The sequence below is a fragment of the Cherax quadricarinatus genome, chromosome 7, assembly GCF_038502225.1.
Source record: "Cherax quadricarinatus isolate ZL_2023a chromosome 7, ASM3850222v1, whole genome shotgun sequence".
NCBI classification, from domain to species: domain Eukaryota; kingdom Metazoa; phylum Arthropoda; class Malacostraca; order Decapoda; family Parastacidae; genus Cherax; species Cherax quadricarinatus.
Window position 1 is genome coordinate 14,221,830 of NC_091298.1, and position 24,868 is coordinate 14,246,697.

At 40.3% G+C, this 24,868-nt stretch overlaps 1 long non-coding RNA gene across 1 annotated transcript; it reads left to right on the forward strand.

The window, feature by feature from the left end:
• The first annotated feature begins 398 nt into the window (after window positions 1–398).
• Window positions 399–24,253, forward strand: LOC128691538 (uncharacterized). Its single transcript, XR_008407449.2, has 4 exons — window positions 399–435; window positions 991–1,310; window positions 13,409–13,601; window positions 23,111–24,253. It is a non-coding gene; the product is annotated as an uncharacterized lncRNA (long non-coding RNA).
• Window positions 24,254–24,868: the final 615 nt, after the last annotated feature.

Sequence of the window (24,868 nt, forward strand, 5' to 3'; positions counted from 1 at the left end):
CAATTTGTGAATTTTTCGACATTTTTTTTTTATTCGCGCTGAGCCCGCTCAAGGGGGAAAATTCCTTGTAACTCAAATAAGGGATTAAAGTACACTACGAATGTATACATTCATTTTTAATTAGGTAAATGTTGCTCTGAATCCTTGGATCAAGAGCCACTGCTAAACAAAACGAAAATTGCTAGGTTGGCGGGAAGCAGCAGCCAATTAAAGCCACGATTTAACCTATGACGTCACACTCGACGGCCAAGACCCAGTAAACAATCAAGAGTTGTGACGTCACTGTTGAGGATGTATACATCACGGTTGATCAGCCAATGAAAGTAAGTACTCAGAGGCTCTTACGTCACAGTCTGGTGTGGTGCATAAGTCCGCGAAAAACTTGCGCCTCAGTCATGCGCGGGAGAAGATGACGTATGGATGCACGCTCCTCCGGTAAGCATTTTTCCTTTATATCGCCAAAATTACTGGTTGTTTTCATTAACTAATGCTTTTACATGGTCATATAAACAGTATATATATCTTTTAAAGTAATTGTGCAATTATTGATTTTTGTTCCAATAAATTTGTTGAAACTAAGTTCAGCAGCCAACTTTATATGGTAAGTGCTAACTATATTATATGGTCACTTATGTAACTTGCACTTATCACCATTTATTACGTCACTACCACTTATAAGTGCTGGTTTATGATGGATTGAAACATTAACAAGAGGTCGTTAAGTGTAAATTGTCACCACCACTTGTGAGTTGTAACTCACTTTACCACATACAAGAGGAAAGTTTAACTTATATCACTAGTAAGTGGTAAGTTGTCACTATCACTTAAGTGGTTTAGAGTAACGCCCCTGTAACACTTATAGTGGCGCAGTAATGTGCGCCGATAAATTAGCGCCAATGTTTATAATACATGTTAGGACCATTAAGATATTAATCATAAAATATTTCCTTTTCTAGGCTATTTCTACATAAATATATATATTTTTATTAGGGGGAGATTGCTCCAAATCCTTGGATCAAGAGCCCATCACCTGCCAGGTGTATGCATGTCACCGCTCTGGCCACAGCCAATGAAAACGAGAGTTGCTAAGTTGGCGGAAAACAGAAGCCAATTACAGCCTAGATTTAACCTATGACGTCACGGGTTCGAGCGCCAAAACCTAGCAGCCAATCAGCAGTCGTGACGTCACTTGACGAGCCAATCAAAGCGCACAGAGACTACTACGTCACAGTGGTGGTGTGGTGCGGGAGCCCCGTATAACTTGCCTCAAGTCATGCGCGGGAGATGGCGTGAGGACGCGCGCTCCTCTGGTAAGAATTTTTCCCATATTTCTCCTAAATTACTTGTCATTTACATTGTTTTTACATGGTAATATAAAGTGTGTATATCTGAAATAGTAATACTGCAAAATATGGTAAGTAACTTTTAATGTCACCACTTAAGTGATTGTAAATTGTCATGTACCACTTATATAAGTTGTCACTAGCACTGAATGGTAAATTGTCTGAAAATTGTAAGTGGTGGGTAGTAACGTATGTCGTTTTACCACTGTCGTTTATGGTTGTAACTTGCCCCTTCACTGATGTCACTTTAAAAGTGGTCGTTTATGGTCTTGTAATTTGTCACCACCAATTAAGTGGTAATTTAGTATGGCATCACAATACCACTTGTATGTGGTCAATTATAATTGTACCTTTTACACTATCACTTACGTAAGTGGTCGTTAGTTTATATATTCTGGAAGTGGCCTTTAATATCACCTTGACGGGCAGGATCTTGATCCAAGGAATCTGAACCACTATTTCCAGTAGCGACTTCCATTCCCCAGGCACTGTATGGCACCCCTACGGGTTTAGCGCTTTACCGTAAATGCCACGGCACAGCATGTGCTCAGTTGGCACCATTAACTCGCGTTCTTGGCGCCAATGTGTGAAATCCGCTCTAGGAAGCGCAAAGCCAGGTCACTCAGCCCCCTAAATGATTAATGCGTTTCAAAACTTAACCACGCGTGGCTCAAGTGTATATATACACTTGAGATGTTTATGTATATACATGTATATATACTCGGTGTATATACATTGAGATTCAGAATATATATAAAATATTTTCTCATTTCTGGACTATTTCTATATATAATTGCTTTTATTGGAGGGGTGCTCCAAATCCTTGGATCAAGAGCTCATCAAAATGTCCTGGCCACAGCCAAATACAAAGCTGGCGGGAAGCAGCAGCCAATTAGTCTCGAGTTAACCTATGACGTCACGGGTTCGAACGCTAAGACCCAGCAGCCAGTCAGTAATCGTGACGTCACTTGGCCAAACATACGTCACTGTCGATCAGCCAATCACTTCAGCGGCTCCTACGTGACTGGTGGTGGTGCGGGAACCCGCGAAAACTGGCGCCTCAGTCATGCAGGGGAGAAAATGGCGGGGGTGGAGGTGCGCACTCTGGTAAGAATTTTATCCTCATTTCTTCAAAATTACTGGTCGTTTACATTAAATAATGTTTTTACATGGTTATATAAAGTAAATATATCTGAAGTAATAATTTTGTAAAATATGGTAACTTATGTCTACGCAAGTGGTTGTCAATTGTCACGTACCACTTACATAAGTGGTAACTTGCCACTTTACCTCTAATTGGTATGTCACTACCAGGTATAAGTAATTGGTTGTAACATTGTCATTACCACTAACTGGTAAGTGTTGTAATTTGTCATTTTACCCCTTAAAAGTGATCGTTTATGATCGGTTGTAACTTGTCACTTTACCATTCACTACCACTTAAGTGATCGTTTATTTTAAATTTTCTGGACCATGGCCACGGTGGGAGGATCTTGATCCAATGAATCTGAGCCACCATTCCCAGTAATGAATATATCCCATTCCCCAGGCTATGGGGGATAATTCCACTCCCCGGGGGCTATGGGGGATATTCCATTCCTCGGTATATATTCCATTCCCCAGGGGCTATGGGGGATATATTCCATTCCTCGGGCTCTGCGGGGGATATATTCCATTCCCCAGGGGTTGTGGGGATTGATGTAAACTTGAAATGTGTGTATATAGCATATCAATGTGTATATATATATATATATATATATATATACTTGTTCTCTGTATGTGTGCATTGAGAGATTCAGTATACAAAATATTTTCTCATTCTGGGATATTTCTATTTCCTTTATTTCTCCTAAATTACTGGTTATTTATAATTAGTGGATTTACATGGTAATATAAAAAGTATGTATATATCTGTAGTAGTAATTCTGTGAAATTATTTTTATTCCAATTGAAGCAGACGAGTTCAGCAGTAACTGTTAACCTTTATGGTAAGTGGTAACGTTTGTCACTTTCACATATAAGTGATCAGTTATTACTTATCCCTTTACCATTTGTCTACCACTTATGTTATTTTACCACTTTTTCGACCTTACCATTTGTCACTACCACTTATATCACTACTATAAATTTTAATTGAAATTATTATTCGCTGAAGCATTAATTTATTATCCAGCGTGTTATATAAGGACTTTGTTGCCATGGATACGTGAATATGGTGGATGCCTTGTTGAATTATTCTAGTAAACTAAGATTTAAATGTCATAGTATATGTAGTTTTTTTTTTGTAATTACTGATTTTAATGTTTATTATTTTAAACTGATTTAAAGTTGATATAATTTTTTGCAGTTGCCATGTTTTAAGTTGATGCAGGTTAAATTTATTCATATTTTCCAAAAGCTTGCTTTTTTTTGAGGGGGGGGGGTGTTGACCCTTTGAGATCCTAACGGTGTATGACACTTGTAGGTTTAGAGCTTCTTTATGGTTATATTACCCTTGTAGGTTTAGCGCTTTATGGTTATAATGTATGGCCCTTGTAGGTTTAGCTCATTGTGGTTATGTATGACCCGTTGGGTTTAGTTATTAGTTAAGATTATAATTTTTAAAAATTGATTTAGGAACTTCTTAGTAATTTTGAGATGATTTAAAGCTGAACACCTGTTCAGTATTACTGGACTTTGGTTAATATTTTAGGTATTAAAAGTATTGATAAATTAGACACGTGTGCAACTCTTGGGTATCTTTATTGAGGAAACGTTTAGCCACACTGGCTTCATGAGTCCATACGTAGGAGAAACTTGAACAGGAGGAGAATGAGGTAATCAGTCCCTCAACCTTGAGTCGATGTGTTCAGTCCACTCAAGGTTGAGGGACTGATTACCTCATTCTCCTCCTGTTCTTCAAGTTTCTCCTACGTATGGACTCATGAAGCCACTGTGTGGCTAAACGTTTCTTTCCTCAATAAAGATACCCAAGAGTTGCACATGTCTAATTTATCAACATGTCGGTTCTCTGAACCATTCATTTCAATTAAAAGTATTCTTGACAGGTGGTGCATAGGTTACATGCAGCCTTAATGACCGTGTAGTAAAAAGGCTTTAAACCCAATACCCTAGTGGGTTTAGTGCTTTTTGATTATTAAACCCAGCAAATCATGACGTTCGTGAAGTAGATAGGCTTTAAGCCCAATAAATTATGACCTTTGTGTAGTAGATAGGCTTTAAACCCAGTAAATCATGACCTTCATGAAGTAGATAGGTTTTGAACTCAATGAAGCAATTATGACTTTGAAGTAGATAGGCTTTAAACCCAATAAATCATGACCTTCGTGTAGTAGATAGGCTTCAAGCCCAATAAATCGATCATGACTTGTGTAGTAGATAGGCTTTAAGCCCAATAAATTATGACCTTTGTGTAGTAGATAGGCTTTAAACCCAGTAAATCATGACCTTCATGAAGTAGATAGGTTTTGAACTCAATGAAGCAATTATGACTTTGAAGTAGATAGGCTTTAAACCCAATAAATCAAGACCTTCGTGTAGTAGATAGGCTTCAAGCCCAATAAATCGATCATGACTTGTGTAGTAGATAGGCTTTAAACCCAATAAATCATGACCTTCGTGTAGTAGATAGGCTTTAAGCCCAATAAATCCATCATAACCGTGTAATAAGTTTTTAACTCGGGAAATCACTCATGACCTTTGTGTACCCCTCAAGGAAGGTTCCTTGATGTTGGTGAGGGGCTCTTGATTTAGGGAATTGGATCTGTGCTCCGGTTCCCCGAATTAAGCCTGAATGCCTTCCACATCCCCCCAGGCGCTGTATAATCCTCCGGGTTTAGCGCTTCCCCCTTGATTATAATAAAAATGTGTAGTAGATGGCTTTAAACCCAATAAATCATGACCTGTGTGTAGTAGATAGGCTTTAAACCCAATAAATCAATCATGACCTTCGTTTAATAAGCTTTTAACTCTGGAAATCACTCATGACCTTTGTGTAGTAGTAGGCTTTAAACCCAATAAATCATGACTTGATTACCTGGAGTTTACCTGGAGAGAGTTCCGGGGGTCAACGCCCCCGCGGCCCGGTCTGAGACCAGGCCTCCTGGTGGATCACAGCCTGATCAACCAGGCTGTTGCTGCTGGCTGCACGCAAACCAACATACGAGCTACAGCCCGGCTGATCCGGAACTGACTTTAGGTGCTTGTCCAGTGCCATCTTGAAGACTGCCAGGGGTCTGTTGGTAATCCCCCTTATGTGTGCTGGGAGGCAGTTGAACAGTCTCGGGCCCCTGACACTTATTGTATGGTCTCTTAACGTGCTAGTGACACCCCTGCTTTTCATTGGGGGGATGGTGCATCGTCTGCCAAGTCTTTTGCTTTCGTAATGAGTGATTTTCGTGTGCAAGTTCGGTACTAGTCCCTCTAGGATTTTCCAGGTGTATATAATCATGTATCTCTCCCTCCTGCGTTCCAGGGAATACAGGTTTAGGAACCTCAAGCGCTCCCAATAATTGAGGTGTTTTATCTCCGTTATGCGTGCCGTGAAAGTTCTCTGTACATTTTCTAGGTCGGCAATTTCACCTGCCTTGAAAGGTGCTGTTAGTGTGCAGCAATATTCCAGCCTAGATAGAACAAGTGACCTGAAGAGTGTCATCATGGGCTTGGCCTCCCTAGTTTTGAAGGTTCTCATTATCCATCCTGTCATTTTTCTAGCAGATGCGATTGATACAATGTTATGGTCCTTGAAGGTGAGATCCTCCGACATGATCACTCCCAGGTCTTTGACGTTGGTGTTTCGCTCTATTTTGTGGCCAGAATTTGTTTTGTACTCTGATGACGATTTAATTTCCTCATGTTTACCATATCTGAGTAATTGAAATTTCTCATCGTTGAACTTCATATTGTTTTCTGCAGCCCACTGAAAGATTTGGTTGATGTCTGCCTGGAGCTTTGCAGTGTCTGCAATGGAAGACACTGTCATGCAGATTCGGGTGTCATCTGCAAAGGAAGACACGGTGCTGTGGCTGACATCCTTGTCTATGTCGGATATAAGGATGAGGAACAAGATGGGAGCGAGTACTGTGCCTTGTGGAACAGAGCTTTTCACCGTAGCTGCCTCGGACTTTACTCTGTTGACGACTACTCTCTGTGTTCTGTTAGTGAGGAAATTATAGATCCATCGACCGACTTTTCCTGTTATTCCTTTAGCACGCATTTTGTGCGCTATTACGCCATGGTCACACTTGTCGAAGGCTTTTGCAAAGTCTGTATATATTACATCTGCATTCTTTTTGTCTTCTAGTGCATTTAGGACCTTGTCGTAGTGGTCCAATAGTTGAGACAGACAGGAGCGACCTGTTCTAAACCCATGTTGCCCTGGGTTGTGTAACTGATGGGTTTCTAGATGCGTGGTGATCTTGCTTCTTAGGACCCTTTCAAAGATTTTTATGATATGGGATGTTAGTGCTATTGGTCTGTAGTTCTTTGCTGTTGCTTTACTGCCCCCTTTGTGGAGTGGGGCTATGTCTGTTGTTTTTAGTAACTGTGGGACGACCCCCGTGTCCATGCTCCCTCTCCATAGGATGGAAAAGGCTCGTGATAGGGGCTTCTTGCAGTTCTTGATGAACACAGAGTTCCATGAGTCTGGCCCTGGGGCAGAGTGCATGGGCATGTCATTTATCGCCTGTTCGAAGTCATTTGGCGTCAGGATAACATCGGATAGGCTTGTGTTAATCAAATTTTGTGGCTCTCTCATAAAAAATTCATTTTGATCTTCGACTCTCAGTCTGGTTAGCGGCTTGCTAAAAACTGAGTCATATTGGGACTTGAGTAGCTCACTCATTTCCTTGCTGTCATCTGTGTAGGACCCATCTTGTTTAAGTAGGGGCCCAATACTGGACGTTGTTCTCGATTTTGATTTGGCATAGGAGAAGAAATACTTTGGGTTTCTTTCGATTTCATTTATGGCTTTTAGTTCTTCCCGCGATTCCTGACTCCTAAAGGATTCTTTTAGCTTAAGTTCGATGCTTGCTATTTCTCTGACCAGTGTCTCCCTGCGCATTTCAGATATATTGACCTCTTTTAGCCGCTCTGTTATTCTTTTCCGTCGCCTGTAAAGGGAGCGCCTGTCTCTTTCTATTTTACATCTACTCCTCCTTTTTCTTAGAGGAATAAGCCTTGTGCATACATCGAGTGCCACCGAGTTAATCTGTTCTAGGCATAAGTTTGGGTCTGTGTTGCTTAGTATATCTTCCCAGCTTATATCGGTTAGGACTTGGTTTACTTGGTCCCACTTTATGTTTTTGTTATTGAAGTTGAATTTGGTGAATGCTCCCTCGTGACTAGTCTCATTTTGTCGGTCTGGGGCTCCACGCATACATGTCTGAACCTCAATTATGTTGTGATCTGAGTATATTGTTTTTGATATGGTGACATTTCTTATCAGATCATCATTGTTAGTGAATATGAGGTCTAGTGTATTCTCCAGTCTAGTAGGCTCTATTATTTGCTGGTTTAAATTGAATTTTGTGCAGAGATTTAAAAGCTCGTGTGAGTGTGAGTTTTCATCAGAGCTGCCTCCTGGTGTTATTTCTGCAACAATATTATTTGCTATATTCCTCCATTTTAGGTGCCTTAAGTTGAAATCCCCCAGGAGCAAGATGTTGGGTGCAGGAGCTGGAAGATTTTCCAGACAGTGGTCAATTTTTAACAGCTGTTCCTGGAATTGCTGGGAAGTTGCATCCGGAGGCTTGTAGACTACCACAATGACTAGGTTTTGGTTCTCGACCTTTACTGCTAAAACTTCCACTACGTCATTTGAGGCATTAAGCAGTTCTGTGCAAACAAGTGACTCTGCAATGTACAGGCCAACCCCCCCCTTTTGCCTGTTCACTCTGTCACATCTGTATAGGTTGTAACCTGGGATCCATATTTCGTTGTCCAAGTGATCCTTTATGTGGGTCTCAGTGAAAGCCGCGAACATTGCCTTTGCCTCTGCAAGCAGTCCACGGATGAAAGGTATTTTGTTGTTTGTTGCTGGCTTTAGACCCTGTATATTTGCAAAGAAGAATGTTATCGGACTGGTGGTATTGTTGGTACTGGGGGGGGATTTTTTTTCCGGCATTAGTATCTGTATCTGTTGGTTTGGAGTGGAGGCCATCGACTGTGGTTCCACTCCAGGAATGACTGGATTTGGTGTACGATTTCTGCCATTTCCTGCCAGTTTTTTTTCCTTCCTGGCACTAAAAAACCTCTCCCTCTTGAGTGTCTGTGGCTACCCAGGTTTTCCCATGGCCTGGATGTTTTGTATCTTTTTGTCCCCTTTAGATGGTATGCCTGGCAATTTAAGTTATAGCACAGTCTTTCCTGTACTGAAGAGGTACACATTTCAGGGTGAAAAAGCTTACAGGAAGGGAGTTTGCATTTTCCTGTTGTCATATGGACATGACATTTTCTAGGGTGGTCATAGTTGCATGTCCCATCTGTTTTTCCAGATTTCCCATGCCAGCAGATACCAAGTGCATAGTATGTGCACAGGCTTGGTTTCCGTTTGCCTTGGGTTTCTGTGACTGTATTCCCTGTTGGTGCATGTTTCCCTGTCTTATTCCTATCCTCCCTAGCACCAACAATGGAGCTCCCACCAGTTGTTTTTGGTAATTTATCCTCACTATTGCTATTGGAGTCCTCTTGTTTGCTATTTCCTGCGGTATTTCTTGTTTGCAATATTGGTTTTATCTTATCTTTGACTACACTTGTTTCCCTACTATGGCTCCTGTCTTCTATGAGGTCATTTATATGTATTCCTTCCTGCGTATAATTCCCGACTACCTGGACAAAATCTCCAGCTTCACCATTACTGTCTCCCAGGACAGTATCTCCAGCTTCACCATTTCTGTCTCCCAGGACAGCACCTCCAGCTTCACCATTACTGTCTCCCAGGACAGCACTATCAGCCCCACATTTACTGACTACCAGGACATCACCTCCAGCCTTACAGTTTGTGACTACATGGCCAGTATCAAGGGCAGTACCATTCAGCCCAGACTTTTTATGTTCCCATCTGTTGTAGAAAGCTTCCAGGTTTTCTATGAAAGCAGCTTTGATGTTGTCCTCTTTTAATACCCTTGTGATTTTAGTCCACAGATTTTCCTCATTTGGGCATACCCAAAAACACTTCTCTGTTTTAATACTGCTTGTAGCTAGTTCTGGGATATCTGCACAAGGAGCGTGACACCAATTTCCACAAAAATGACAATTTATCCATGTGGAAGCCCGTTTGTTTGACTGACCACAGACTACACACAGCTTCATAATGATGTGAATGGTAGATAGGCTTTAAACCCAATAAATAAATCATGACCTTTGTGTAGTAGATAGACTTTAAACCCAATAAATCATGACCTTTGTGTAGTAGATAGGCTTTAAACCCAATAAATAAATCATGACCTTTGTGTAGTAGATAGGCTTTAAACCCAATAAATCATGACCTTTGTGTAGTAGATAGGCTTTAAACCCAATAAATAAATTATAACCTTTGTATAGTAGATAGGCTTTAAACTCTCTAAATCATGACCATGTAGTAGATAGGCTTTAAACCCAATCCATCAATGGTGTTTGCAGTACATTCCATTAAAATATAAAGTTGTTATACAGTGGACCCCGACTTGCAATATTAATCAGTTCCTGAGAGCACATTGTAAGACGAAATTATAGTAAGTCAAATTAATTCTCCCCATAAGAAATAAAGGAAATCAAATTAATCCATTCAAGACACCCAAAAGTATGAACAAAAAATTTTACCACATGAAACATACATTTTCCTAAACACAAAAAGGAGGATACATGCACAATATATATTGTACTTGTACTAGTTGTGATGAATGGTTTTAAAAAAAACCGACAAGTTGAAGATTGAGACACTTATACAGCATATGGGAATCTTTATTCAGGAAACGTTTCGCCACACAGTGGCTTCATCAGTCCAATACAAAGAGGAAGGCGTAAGGAGAGGAGGAGTATGAGGTAATCAGTCCCTCAGCCTGGAGTCGATGTGTTCAGTCCATCAATCTTGTAGGATTGATTGACTGAACACATCCTACAAGATTGATGGACTGAACACATCGACTCCAGGCTGAGGGACTGATTACCTCATACTCCTCCTCTCCTTACGCCTTCCTCTTTGTATTGGACTGATGAAGCCACTGTGTGGCGAAACGTTTCCTGAATAAAGATTCCCATATGCTGTATAAGTGTCTCAATCTTCAACTTGTACTAGTGTACTGAATGAAGAATAAATGACACCTTTATCAATAATGTAGTGATGACTGTCCTGGGAGTGCCTTTTCCTCCTGAGTAATGTAGGTCCTGTTTGGCATTTTCTTCCAGAACAGGCCTTATCACACTGTGTATGCCATTACGATTCTTAAATCTCTCAAACCAACCTTTGCTGGCCTTAAATTCGCCAATATGAGCACTAGTTCCAGGCATTTTTTCCTGTTCACCTGGGCGTTAGTCGACTGGTGTGGGTCGCATCCTGGGGGACAAGATTAAGGACCCCAATGGAAATAAGTTAGTCCTCGATGACACACTGACTGACTTGCATTATCATGGGTGGCTAACCCTCTGGGGTTAATTGTTTCTCGGTATTCTCGATAAGCCACACCAATAACAGTCTCTCCACATATTCGAGTAGTACAGCTGACCGTGGTACGATAGTATTTCTCACCCTTTTTACCACAGGGTTGGCACTAGAAGCTTTCTTTGGGCCCATGGTGGCCTTTTTAGCAGTTACAAGCACTAACCATGCAACTGTGTCTGCCCCGGCTTGTAAACAATGTCACACAAGCTCAGCTGAGGCGTTTAGGCCAGACAGACGCGTGGATGCTACGGGATGAATGATGCAAGTTTTTCAACGCATGTTGGAGTCAAATTTTTATGCTGACAAACATCATAAGTCGGTTTTAACATGCATTACATTGAGGACATCGTAAGTCCGGGGTCCACTGTATATGAAATATTAATAATATTCTCATTGCTAATCTTAAAAATTTTTATATATATTTCTTAGGTTTGACACTTCTTTATATAATAGGTATAATATGTAATAGTAATAATATTTCTTTTCTGATTAGTAATATTGTAATTAGTACAGTGGACCCTCGAATTTCATGATTAATCCATTCCAGAGAGTCTGCTGAAAGTTGAAATTCATGAATGGCGAAACCATTTTCCCCATAAGAAAGAATGAAAATCTAATTAATTCATTCCAGACACCCAAAAATATTAAAAATATATTTTTTTCAAATTAAATAGATTTACATACAGAAAACAGTGAGAAATCAAGTACACATATACACCTACCATCCGACATACGACCTGCTCGACATACGTCCACACGACTTAGGACAGTGCATCTGGCAGCTGGGCTGGGCCGGCTGATGCACACCACTGTACAATATTTGACAATACTCGCGGCGGCAATGCGTCATGCAGGCAGCATCAGTTTGAGTAACCCTGTCCTGTCAGCAGCATCATACTGTATTAACTGGACAAAAAATTTCACCATGGCCCCTAAGATGAAGTCTGTGGCAAGAAAGGCTCTTACTCTCGAACTCTCTATTTGTTTTCACTGTTGCACATAAACCTGTCTGTATCTGTCTGCCTATATATGTGTGTGTGTTTATCTGTCTACCTGTGTCTTTCCATCTACCTGTGTGTCTTTGTCTACCTGTGTGTGTCTTTGTCTACCTGTGAGTGTCTTTCTGTCTACCTGTGTGTCTTGTCTGTCTACCTGTGTGTCTACCTGAGTGTCTGTCTACCTGTGTCTTTCTGTCTGCTTGTCTGTCTCAGAGCCACTCATTAAGAGTGTAATTGGTCTTGAAGATGCCATATTAATAATGATAATAACACAATAATCACTGAGGAACATTAAATGTGTATAAAACATTTATATAGACATTTTGCTTAATCCATCTATGATTTCTTTTTCAATATTATATAATAAACATGCTACATAACATATAAACATATAAATTAACAAATATGAGATGTTTTTCTGGTCGGCTTGACAGAGTGAACAGGAATCATTCTGTCGGGCTGGTAACATCAACAACGTTTGTTTACATAACTTGCCAACCTTCTACACACTCGTTTGTTTATTCATTTAATCTTGTTTACTCGCCTCTCACTCTGGAGTTTACCTGGAGAGAGTTCCGGGGGTCAGCGCCCCCGCGGCCCGGTCTGTGACCAGGCCTCCTGGTTGATCAGAGCCTGATCAACCAGGTTGTTGCTGCTGGCTGCACGCAAACCAACGTACGAGCCACAGCCCGGCTGGTCAGGAACCGACTTTAGGTGCTTGTCCAGTGCCAGCTTGAAGACTGCCAGAGGTCTGTTGGTAATCCCCCTTATGTATGCTGGGAGGCAGTTGAACAGTCTGGGGCCCCTGACACTTATTATATGGTCTCTTAACGTGCTAGTGACACCCCTGCTTTTCATTGGGGGGATGTTGCATCGTCTGCCAAGTCTTTTGCTTTCGTAGTGAGTGATTTTCGTGTGCAAGTTCGGTACTAGAGTCTCTAGGATTTTCCAGGTGTATATAATCATGTATCTCTTTCGCCTGCATTCCAGGGAATACAGGTTTAGGAACCTCAAGCGCTCCCAGTAATTGAGGTGTTTTATCTCCGTTATGCGCGCCGTGAAGGTTCTCTGTACATTTTCTAGGTCAGCAGTTTCACCTGCCTTGAAAGGTGCTGTTAGTCTGCAGCAATATTCCAGCCTAGATAGAACAAGTGACCTGAAGAGTGTCATCATGGGTTTGGCCTCCCTAGTTTTGAAGGTTCTCATTATCCATCCTGTCATTTTTCTAGCAGATGCGATTGATACAATGTTATGGTCCTTGAAGGTGAGATCCTCCGACATGATCACTCCCAGGTCTTTGACGTTGGTGTTTCGCTCCATTTTGTGGCCAGAATTTGTTTTGTACTCTGATGGAGATTTAATTTCCTCGTGTTTACCATATCTGAGTAATTGAAATTTCTCATCGTTGAACTTCATATTGTTTTCTGCAGCCCACTGAAAGATTTGGTTGATGTCCGCCTGGAGCCTTGCAGTGTCTGCAATGGAAGACACTGTCATGCAGATTCGGGTGTCATCTGCAAAGGAAGACACTGTGCTGTGGCTGACAACCTTGTCTATGTCGGATATGAGGATGAGGAACAAGATGGGAGCGAGTACTGTGCGAGTACTTCAGATATTTTTAAGGTAAGTAATGAGTGGATGCAATTATTATATTATAGTTTAATACTAATAATATTAATATTAGTACATATGTATTATTGTAATAATAATAATTATTATTATTAATATTATTAATTTAGGGCACTGGAGCACAGATCCACTGTATAGCACTTTGTCTGGATTATTTGGGTTATCCTAGGTAATTTATACTATGTATGATAACTTTACTTACATGTACCTGTGAGAGAGAGAGAGATACAGAGAGAGAGAGAGAGAGAGAGAGAGAGAGAGAGCCACATTCAGTCAGCCAATCACCCACCCGGCTTCCCACCCACCCGGCCAGCCAGCCAGCTACATATTACACATGCTCCAGAGTTGTTTCTCTTTACTTAGGGTTTAGGTTATACTACATTCTGGCAGGATGACACTACCAGTTGTATTCTCCCATTCCACTGTGTCGACAATACATAAAGATAACAGTAACATATGATACTGTATGGGATGTAAAATTTACAATACAGTTCACTACCATGTATACATTATATACAGTAAATAAATAATTAAAATATAATAGAAGTAAATTATGGTAAAAAAAATGAAATAATGATTGTACATTACAGTATTATGTAGGTAGTTTATATAGGAAAAGTTTGACATTATGCCCTACCCAGTATGTCAGCAATTTTCAAAGGTTCGACTTACGTCCATTTTGGCTTACGACCGGTTGGTTGGAACCAAGCTTAGTCGTAAGTCTGATGGTAGGTGTATAAAATATTACTTACCACTTCTGGGTGGATTGAAGATGGGAGGAAGGGAGAGGAAGAAGGTACACTATTGTTTGGAAGGGGAATCCCCTTCCATAAAGACTTCAGGTACCAAGTCCTTTTCCAGGGTTACTTCACTTTGTTTTTTAATGGCACTGCGACCAGCTTGTCACTGGACCCCTGTTGCACAAAATATCTGTCCAGAGAGCTCTGTTTCTGGCATGTCTTTGAAACATCCCTAAAATGGGACACAACATTGTCTTTGTACATGTTGCCAACACAGCCTGCAACAGCTTTGTCAGGGTGAAGTTCATCCATAAGGGTTTGCACTTCAATCCACTTAACACAAATGTCCTTAATCTTTGAAGAAGGCAGCTTCCTCCATCTCTATTCCTCCTCTGAAGAAAATTCCTGCGCTGTGGTCTGTTGGTGTTGCAGATGAAGCTCTTGCAGTTCTGTAGTGGTTATCCCTTCATTGTGGTCCTCCATCAACTCTTCCACATCCTCGAAACTCACATCCAACCCTATGGAATTCCCCAATGCCACAATACTTTCCACAACTGGCATAGGCTCCTCAGGGTTAGCCTCAAACCTTTCAGATTCCTTCTTGTACACATTCAGGTCACAATTTTCTCCAAGCAGAGTTCAAAGTCCTGCAAGTCACTCCCTCCCAAGCCTTACCCGAAAGGTTTATGCAGTGGGAGATATTGAAGTGATCTTTCCGGAAAACTCTTAGGGTCAATTCAGTGTCTGAGGTCACTTCACAGCACTTTTCAAACAATGCTTTGGTGTACATTTTTTCGAAGTTTGAAATGACCTCCTGGTCCATGGGCTGGAGGAGAGGAGAGTGGTATTAGGGAGCAAAAACTTCACTGTGATGAAACTAAACTCCTGCACCATTTGCTCTTCAAAGTCTGGAGGATGAAATGGAGCATTGTCCATTACCAGGAGGCACTTGACTTCCAATTTATTTTCCAGGAGGTATTTCTTCACACTGGGGTCAAACACTTCATTGAACCAATCGAGGAAAATGTCCCTCGTGACCCATACCTTACTGTTAGCCTTCCACATCCCTCAAATTAGCCTTGGTGACCCAGTTTTTTTGAAAACACTGGGATTTTCAGAGTGATACACCAGTAAAGGCTTTACTTTGCAATCCCTGCTAGCACTACTAGAAAACATGAGAGCTAGCCTGTCTTTCATAGGCTTGTGTCCTGGCAATGCTGTTTCCTCTTTTGTGATGTAGGTCCTCTTTGGCATTTTCTTCCAAAACGGGCCTGTTTCGTCACAATTGAATACCTGTTGGGGTTTCAATTGTTCAGTCTCTGTACCCCTTTAATTCCTGAAAATATTTTTCAGCCGCTTTTTTGTCAGAACTGGCAGCCTCGCCATTCCTTACCACACCGTGTATGCCACTATGCTTAAATCTCAAACCCGCCTTTGCTGGCCTTAAAATCACAAACAGCATTTGTTGCAGGCATTCTTTTTACGAGATCATCATGCAACTGCCTTACCTTATCACAAATTATTGACTGCATAACACTATCTCCTGCTAACTGTGTTTTTGGGTAATCCACACCAACAATATCCTCTCCACTTCGAGGATTTGAAATCTCTCTTTTTTGTCAGCATGTCTACCCCTTTTGCAACAACAGCTTCCTTGATTTCTTTTCCCTTCGCCATGATCGAAGTGATGGTTGAATGGTGTTTGCCATACATCCAAACAAACTCTGAAACATGCACTCCACTTTCATATTTTTCAATTTCTTTCTTTCTTTAATTCAGTTGTGTTCCTCAATTTCTTTACCAAAGGGCTGGCGTTAGCTTTCTTTGGGCCCATGGCGACTTCTTTAGCAGTTGCAAGCACAAAAAAAAAATGGATTATTATGAAATGTATCATATGAACCCTTGGGGTGATGGTCACTCTGATAAACATTGCCACAGAGTGTGAATGGTGCGGAAGTCTGGCTTTGTGTGCGCGTTGACGCTGGGATGCTGTTTGGATGCATACCAGATGTTTGCCGAATCACGAGGTCAGTCATGAACCGTGAGGCTATATTTTGCCGAAAAAATTGCTTAAAGTCGGATTTCACGAAAGTTGTGGCTACCGAAAGGCGGGGGTCCACTGTACAAGTCTTTTTATTAGTATTATTGACATAATTAGTATTAAAAAATTAATTTGTTGCCAGTAGGCTATAACCTAATATATTAAGCCTACCAGTTACTGCCTCGTGAGGTCATTTACAATTGTTAAGATAAGATTTCGTTCGGATTTTTAACTCTGGATGGTTAGCCACCCAGGATAACCCAAGAAAGGCAGTGCATCTTCGAGGACTGTCTTATTTCCATTGTCCTCAATTTTGTCTCCTTAGGATGCGACCCACACCAGTCGACTAACACCCAGGTACCTACTTGCTGGTAGGTGAACAGGACAACAGGTGTAAGAAAACATGTCAATGCTTCTACCCCGCCAGGAATCGAACCTGGGCCCTCCATGTGTAAAGCGAGAGCTTTGCCATGGGGGTTACTATTTTTTTTTATAGTAAACCAGTAGGTGGCATACAATGGGAATTAATGATCTATTGCAATGGACTATTGATTCAGTTCCTTGAATCAAGAGCCCTTCACTAGCATTAAGGAACTCTCCCTTTAACCCATAAATGGTCCAAGCAGATCTACATTCACATGTGTAGTGCTACAAAAGTAGATTACGTTTTTTTTTACACATTTTCAAATGTAAAAAAACAAAAAGTAGATCTACTTTTTTTTGCATACTTTCAAATGTTGAAAAAACATATACACCTACCATCCGACTTACGACCGAGTTTGGTTCCGAGAAACCGGTCGTAAGTCGAAATGGTCGTAAGTCGAACTTTACTACTGAATATCAACAAAACATCTTTTTAATGACTTTATTTTATTGTTTTATTTTGGTATTTCATGTTTTACTTTACTTTTTATGCTGTTAGTACTGTATTTTATACTGTAAGGTTTAGGATAAACACTGTGTACTACACAAATAGTTGTTTATTTCCCAGAAATTTGGCATAAAAAACACGGTCGTAAGTCCAGTGGTCGTAAGTCGGATGGTAGGTGTATATACGTTTGGACCGTTTACGGGTTAAAAGGAGTAAATCAGATTTGACTTACAAGATTGTTTTACTAAATTTGAATTTACAGTGGACTCTCAGATTATGACATTAATCTATTCCAGTGTGTGTCTTTAACCGAATCTGTCATAATCTGAATTAATTTTCCCCATAAGAAATAATGGAAATCCAGTTAATCTGTTCCAGACACCCAAAAGTATTAAACAAAATAATTTTTTTCACATGAAATAATAATAATAATAATTTTATTTCTTTGTAAAGGTTACAATGTGTAATTACAATTTTGATTTGCCAAGTACAGGTCCTCCATCACAAATCCGGCATCATTGGGACCTGTAGTGTGCCTGATTACTGAGTTTGCCAAATTACAGAGTGGTTAGGTTAGAATACACACAATAAAATTAACCAACTTGGCTTGCACAATTCATTGAACATCGGCAAAAATTGAACATTTCCGCTACTTCAAGCTCAATTTCAAGGTACTTTTCATCATGAAAGCACTCAAAATCATGTCTATTTCTGTAATATATCTTCCATTCTATCAAATGAGTTAAAAAAAAAATGAGAATACAACCATAAAAACCATATGAAAATATGCTGCAAAGAGGCAGCTAATGGCTGAGAAGTTAACTCCCTTATTTACCGTCCGTCTTTTTTATTTTTGGTGTACGTTAAGCATCTTTCCATCATCAAAAAACCAAGAAGAAAAAAATATTTACCAAAAATCATATAGGGCAAGCCCAAGCCAGGTACTGGAAACAAGTCACTTTGTCTGACTTTTCTGGGTTATCCTAGGTTCTCTATACATACACTGATATATATGATAATCTATGTAACTGTATTTGTGTATACCTGAATAAACTTATTTACTTCTAGTCTGTCAACTGAGTACAAGAAAGCGCCCATTCACTTATTTCAACTACCCAATAAAGTGGTCAGAAATTGGCAATTTGGCCGATTTCACACAAATTTCAACAGATGCCAATTTCAAAATAGGATCCAAAATAAACAATGCAGACATTCCTGGCACTAAAATAACATTTTCTCTGTTCATTAGTCACGGCTACAGGCCCCTCTTATATTACTCTTGCTTACCATTTGGAATTTTTATTCACAAAAAAATAGAAGATTTACTGTTATGCAGACTGCTGCATTATTGTAATTGTATAAATAATGTCGAGCCATTCTTGACTCCATACTGGAATTTGGACTGGCGGGCAGACAGGTATTGGACGGTGACGTCATTTGTTTACTCTTGAGCTTCGCTAAAGAATAGAACATTTTTGCTACTGTGAGCGCAATTTCAAGGTACTTTTCGTCATGAAAGCAATCAAAATCATATCTATTTCTGTAATATATCTTTCATTCTATCAAATGAGACCGAAAAAATGAGAATATAACCATAACAACCATACAAAAATATACCGCTAAGCGGCTGCTAATGGCTGAGAAGTGAACTCCGCTATTTATAGTCTGATTTCTTTCATTTTTGGTGTATGCGAAGAAGTATCTTTCCATCATACATTGCCCAAGTTTGAATAAGATAACCCAACAAACAACTGAGAAAATAATATAATAACAATATCTTTATTTACTACATGTACATGTACAAGGTATACAGGCCTAGCTGACATCAGTGACATACTACTATATAGAAAGCCGCTTGTTATGCTGAGTATTTCAAGAAAATTAGGTCAGTGTCCCAGGATAACACCCACACTAGTCGACTAACACCCAGGTACCCATTTACTGATGGGTAAACATAGACAACAGGTGTAAAGAAACACACCTAATGTTTCTACCCTGGCTGGGAATCGAATATTTACCAAAAATCATATATGGCCAACCCAAGCCAGGTACTAAAAATAAGCCATGCTGACTTTTTTTGGGCTATCCTAGGTTCTCTACACATGCTGCTATGTGTCTTAATCTATATAGAGAAAATAACTTCTTTGTATAAAGTTTATGGTGCAGTACGAGTGTATATCACAGTAAGCCCTGTGCTATACTCAGTTTTCTCTAATATAAGCCCTCAAGACAGGGATAGGGGAATGGTACTTGTATACCATATATATGCCCTATGTGTATTGTATACCATATCCTCTTCATACCTCCATCGAACTGCTCGGTGTTATGACAAATACATTCTGGAGTAATTAACATGTTTTATGTTATTTATATTGTTTCTTATGTCATATTAGATCAATTGTGATAGGCAAATAAGCTGTAGTGTTGATATTAGCGTAATAATAAAGCATATTCTCCTGCTTCATGAGACTGAGCTCATGACAACCAACAGTGGCTTCAAAGCCACCTTATCTTTAATGGATAATGTACTGTGTAGGTGCTTTACATAATGAGAAGCATTTCTTTTATTCATTGGAACCATGGCTAGGGCTAAAAGTAAGCAGGTTAAAACAATAAATGGAGAAAAAGAAATTGGAATGACTTATGCAGCAAGTAGCGCCACCAAACAGCACCAGCAGGTTGGTGTGGCGACCCTGGAAATTTGAAATTATGCTAGCCAAAATTAGTGCCGAATAACTGAAGGAACCGAATAACCGATTGCCGGATTTGTGATGTCAGACCTGTAATTAGCTTATTTCCACAGTGCATTTTAAAATCCAAAATATGTTGTCTGAAGCAACTTTTTTTTTTCCTTATTTGGTTTTAATTAGGCTATTAACCCTTTGAGGGTTTTCGTCGTACTAGTACGTCTTACGAGTAGGGGTTTTTGACGTACTAGTACTCCTAAATTCTAGCGGCCTCAAATCTAGTGGGAGAAAGCTGGTTGGCCTTCATATGAAAGAATGGGTCTATGTGGTCAGTGTGCACAGTCTAAAAAAAATCCTGCAGCACACACTGCATAATGAGAAAAAAAAAATTTTTACCATTTTTTTTTTAATAAATCAGCGACTTTGCAGTGTATTTTCGTATGGTATTTATTGTTCTATTCTAGTTTTCTTGGTCTCATTTTATAGAATGGAAGACATATTACAGAAATTGAGATGATTTTGACTGGTTTTACAATGAAAGGTGCCTTGAAATTGAGCTCAAAGTAGCAGAAATGTTCGATTTTTACCAAACTTCAAAAGTAAACAAATCATGCCAAGCGTGCAATACACGTCAACTGGTGAGTCTAATATTCTTTCACAAGTGCACCAATAATATTTATACCATTTTTTACACTAATGCAGTAGTCTGCATAACAGTAAATCTTATATTTTTTGTGAGAATAAAAATTCAAAGTGGAAAGCAAAAGAATATAAGAGGGGCCTTGAGACGTGACTAATGACTAGAGGAAATGTCATTTTAGTGCCAGGAATGTCTATCTTGTTTATTCTGGACCCTATTCGGAAATTGGCATCTTTTGAAATTTGTGTGAAATTGGCAAAATTGCTAAATTCTGACCACTGTACTGGATAGTTGAATTTATAAATGGGTGGTTTCTTGCACCCATTCGATAGAAAAAATGGAGTTCTAGCGAAATATTCATGTTTTTTGTCGACTAGTACAGTGAAATTGGCCGAAAATGGGGCTCAAAGTGGGCAAAATCGCCGATGCGTAAACATCGCCGAGACCGCTAACTTTGCGAGAGCATAATTCCGTAAGTTTTCTATCAAATTTCAAACTTTTGGTGTCGTTATGATCGGAAAAAGATTCTCTATCTTTTCATAAGAGAAAATAATTTTTTTTTTTTTAAATTTGGCCGACCCTGAGAACGAGTTTCGGAGAGGGCCTGTCGACCCTCAAAGGGTTAAAAAATCCATTAAAAAATATGCTGCTCCTTCCTCAAAATTCATACAGTATTTTGTATTTTTTTTAACACATCGGCCGTTTCCCACTGAGACAGTGACCCAGAAAAGAAGAAACACATTAATCATCATTCTCTCCTTAGTAGTGATGGTGAATTAAGTCATGATGGTGAAGGTGTTAGGAATCATGATGGTGAGGGTGTTAGGAATCATGATGGTGAGGGTGTTAGGAATCATGATGGTGAGGGTGTTAGGAATCATGATGGTAAGGGTGTTAGGAATATTGATGGGCTATTGAGCATGTTAGTTTGTGGTGGCACAGCACACCTTCTCTAGTGTCACCCCTTGATGCTGGTAAGGGGCTCTTGATCTATGGAATTGTATCTGTGCTCCAGTTCCCTAAATTGACTACCTTCCATCCCCCCCCCCCCACACACACACAGTGTAATCTTACTTGGAGTTTACGTTTACCTGGAGAGAGTTCCGGGGGTCAAAGCCCCTGCAGCCCGGTCTGTGACCAGGCCTCATGGTGGACCAGAGCCTGATCAACCAGGCTGTTACTGCTGGCTGCACGCAATCCAACGTACGAGCCACAGCCCAGCGGGTCAGGTACCGACTTTAGGTGCTTGTCCAGTGCCTGCTTGACGACAGCCAGGGGTCTATTGGTAATCCCTCTTATGTATGCTGGGAGGCAGTTGAACAGTCCTGGGCCCCTGACACTTATTGTATTGTCTCTTAACGTGCTAGTGACACCCCTGCTTTTCATTGGGGGATGTTGCATCATCTGCCGAGTCTTTAGCTTTCGTTGTGAGTGATTTTCATGTGCAAGTTCGGTACTAGTCCCTCTAGGATTTTCCAGGTGTATATAATCATCTCTCTCGCCTGCGTTCCAGGGAGTACAGGTTTAGGAACTTCAACCTTTTGCCCCCCTTTTCCCAACCTAACCCTTGGGCACGACCTACTTCCACATTGTACAAATGTGACACCACCTACGACTGCTGCACCTCTCCTGCCTACGGTTTATTACCTGGAGTTTACCTGGAGAGAGTTTCGGGGGTCAACGCCCCCGCGGCCCGGTCTGTGACCAGGCCTCCTGGTGGATCAGCGCCTGATCAACCAGGCTGTTGCTGCTGGCTGCACGCAAACCAACGTACGAGCCACAGCCCGGCTGATCAGGAACTGACTTTAGGTGCTTGTCCAGTGCCAGCTTGAAGACTGCCAGGGGTCTGTTGGTAATCCCCCTTATGTGTGCTGGGAGGCAGTTGAACAGTCTCGGGCCCCTGACACTTATTGTATGGTCTCTTAACGTGCTAGTGACACCCCTGCTTTTCATTGGGGGGATGGTGCATCGTCTGCCAAGTCTTTTGCTTTCGTAGTGAGTGATTTTCGTGTGCAAGTTCGGTACTAGTCCCTCTACTAGTCCCTTTTCCGCACATATGCCGCATTCTATTCAAGATTGATGAACTGACCATATCGACTCGAGGTTGAGGGACTGATTACCTCATTCTCCTCCTGTTCTTCATGTTACTTCTTTGTATGGACTGATGAAGCCACTGTGTGGCAAAACGTTTCCTCAATAAAGATACCCCCTAAAGTCGGTACCTGACCAGCCGGGCTGTGGCTTGTACGTTGGATTGCGTGCAGCCAGCAGTAACAGCCTGGTTGATCAGGCTCTGATCCACCAGGAGGCCTGGTTACAGACCGGGCCACAGGGGCATTGACCCCCGGAACACTCTCCAGGTAAACTCCAGGTAAACCCAAGAGTTGCACATGTGTCTAATTTATCAACTGTGCCGGTTCTCTGAACCATTCATCTACAATCCTGTGCTACTTATGTATTTCCAGTATTTACCTTTTGGTAGGCTTCATATTAGTCAAGTGAAATGGGCATTTTATCATTCCAGAAATCTGAACTTCACATCCCCAGCAAGATATTTGAACTTCACAACCCCAGTAAGATATTTGAACTTCACAACCCCAGTAAGATAATTGAACTTCTCAACCTCAGCAAGATATTTGAACTTCTCAACCCCTGGATGATTTCAGTAGTAACCTCATAACACTTATTTTGGGCAAGTAGTTAGTTAAACCAAGACAACTAACATGAAGTAAGTTAATATTTCTTCATGTATTCCTTGCTGTGTACTTTACCTTCTGTTATATTTATTTTATATAAAACTGGTGTTTATAAGATTTATATTTTGGGAGCATGTTTGTGTGTGAGTGTTGCTCATACCTGCATGCTGCTCATACCAGGATGCTACCCCTGGGTGCTGCACATACCCGGGTGCTACACCTGGGTGCTGCTCATACCTGGGCTGTTTATACCTGGGTGCTGCTCATACCTGGGCTGTTTATACCTGGGTGCTGCTCATACCTGGGTGCTGCTCACACCTGGGTGCTGCTCACACCTGGGTAGCACTTGGGCTATCAGCCTGGGTAGCATGGGCACTATCAGCCTGGGTAGTGCTTGGGCTATTATCAGCCTGGGTAGCACTTGGGCTATCAGCCTGGGTAGCACTTGGGCTATCAGCCTGGGTAGCACTTGAGCTATCAGCCTGGGTAGCACTGGGGCATTATCAGCCTGGGTAGCACTTGGGCTATTATCAGCCTGGGTAGCACTTGGGCTATTATCAGCCTGGGTAGCACTGGGGCACTATCAGCCTGGGTAGCACTGGGGCACTATCAGCCTGGGTAGCACTGGGGCACTATCAGCCTGGGTAGCACTGGGGCACTATCAGCCTGGGTAGCACTGGGGCACTATCAGCCTGGGTAGCACTGGGGCACTATCAGCCTGGGTAGCACTGGGGCACTATCAGCCTGGGTAGCACTGGGGCACTATCAGCCTGAGGCTACTGTCACCCTAGGTAGTACTGTCCTGCTTAATGTATGAAACTGCCTCTTGCAATTATTTAAGCTGCCAACCATATTGTTTTAAACCATTTTATACTGCCAAGTGTTTTATATCATCTAATGTTTTATACCTTCTAATGTTTTATATCTTCTAATGTTTTATATCTTCTAATGTTTTATATCTAATGTTTTATATCTTCTAATGTTTTATATCTTTTAATATTTTATATCTAATGATTTATATCTTCTAATGTTTTATATCTTCTAATGTTTTATATCTTTTAATATTTTATATCTAATGATTTATATCTTCTAATGTTTTATATCTTCTAATGTTTTATATCTTTTAATATTTTATATCTAATGATTTATATCTTCTAATGTTTTATATCTTCTAATGTTTTATATCTTTTAATATTTTATATCTTATGATTTATACCTTCTAATGATTTATACCTTCTAATGATTTATACCTTCTAATGATTTATACCTTCTAATGATTTATACCTTCTAATGATTTATACCTTCTAATGATTTATACCTAATGTTTTATATCTTCTAATGTTTTATATCTTCTAATGTTTTATATCTTCTAATGTTTTATATCTTCTAATGTTTTATATCTTCTAATGTTTTATATCTTCTAATGTTTTATATCTTTTAATATTTTATATCTTATGATTTATACCTTCTAATGTTTTATATCTTCTAATGTTTTATATCTTCTAATGTTTTATATCTTTTAATATTTTATATCTTATGATTTATACCTTCTAATGATTTATACCTTCTAATGTTTTATACCTTCT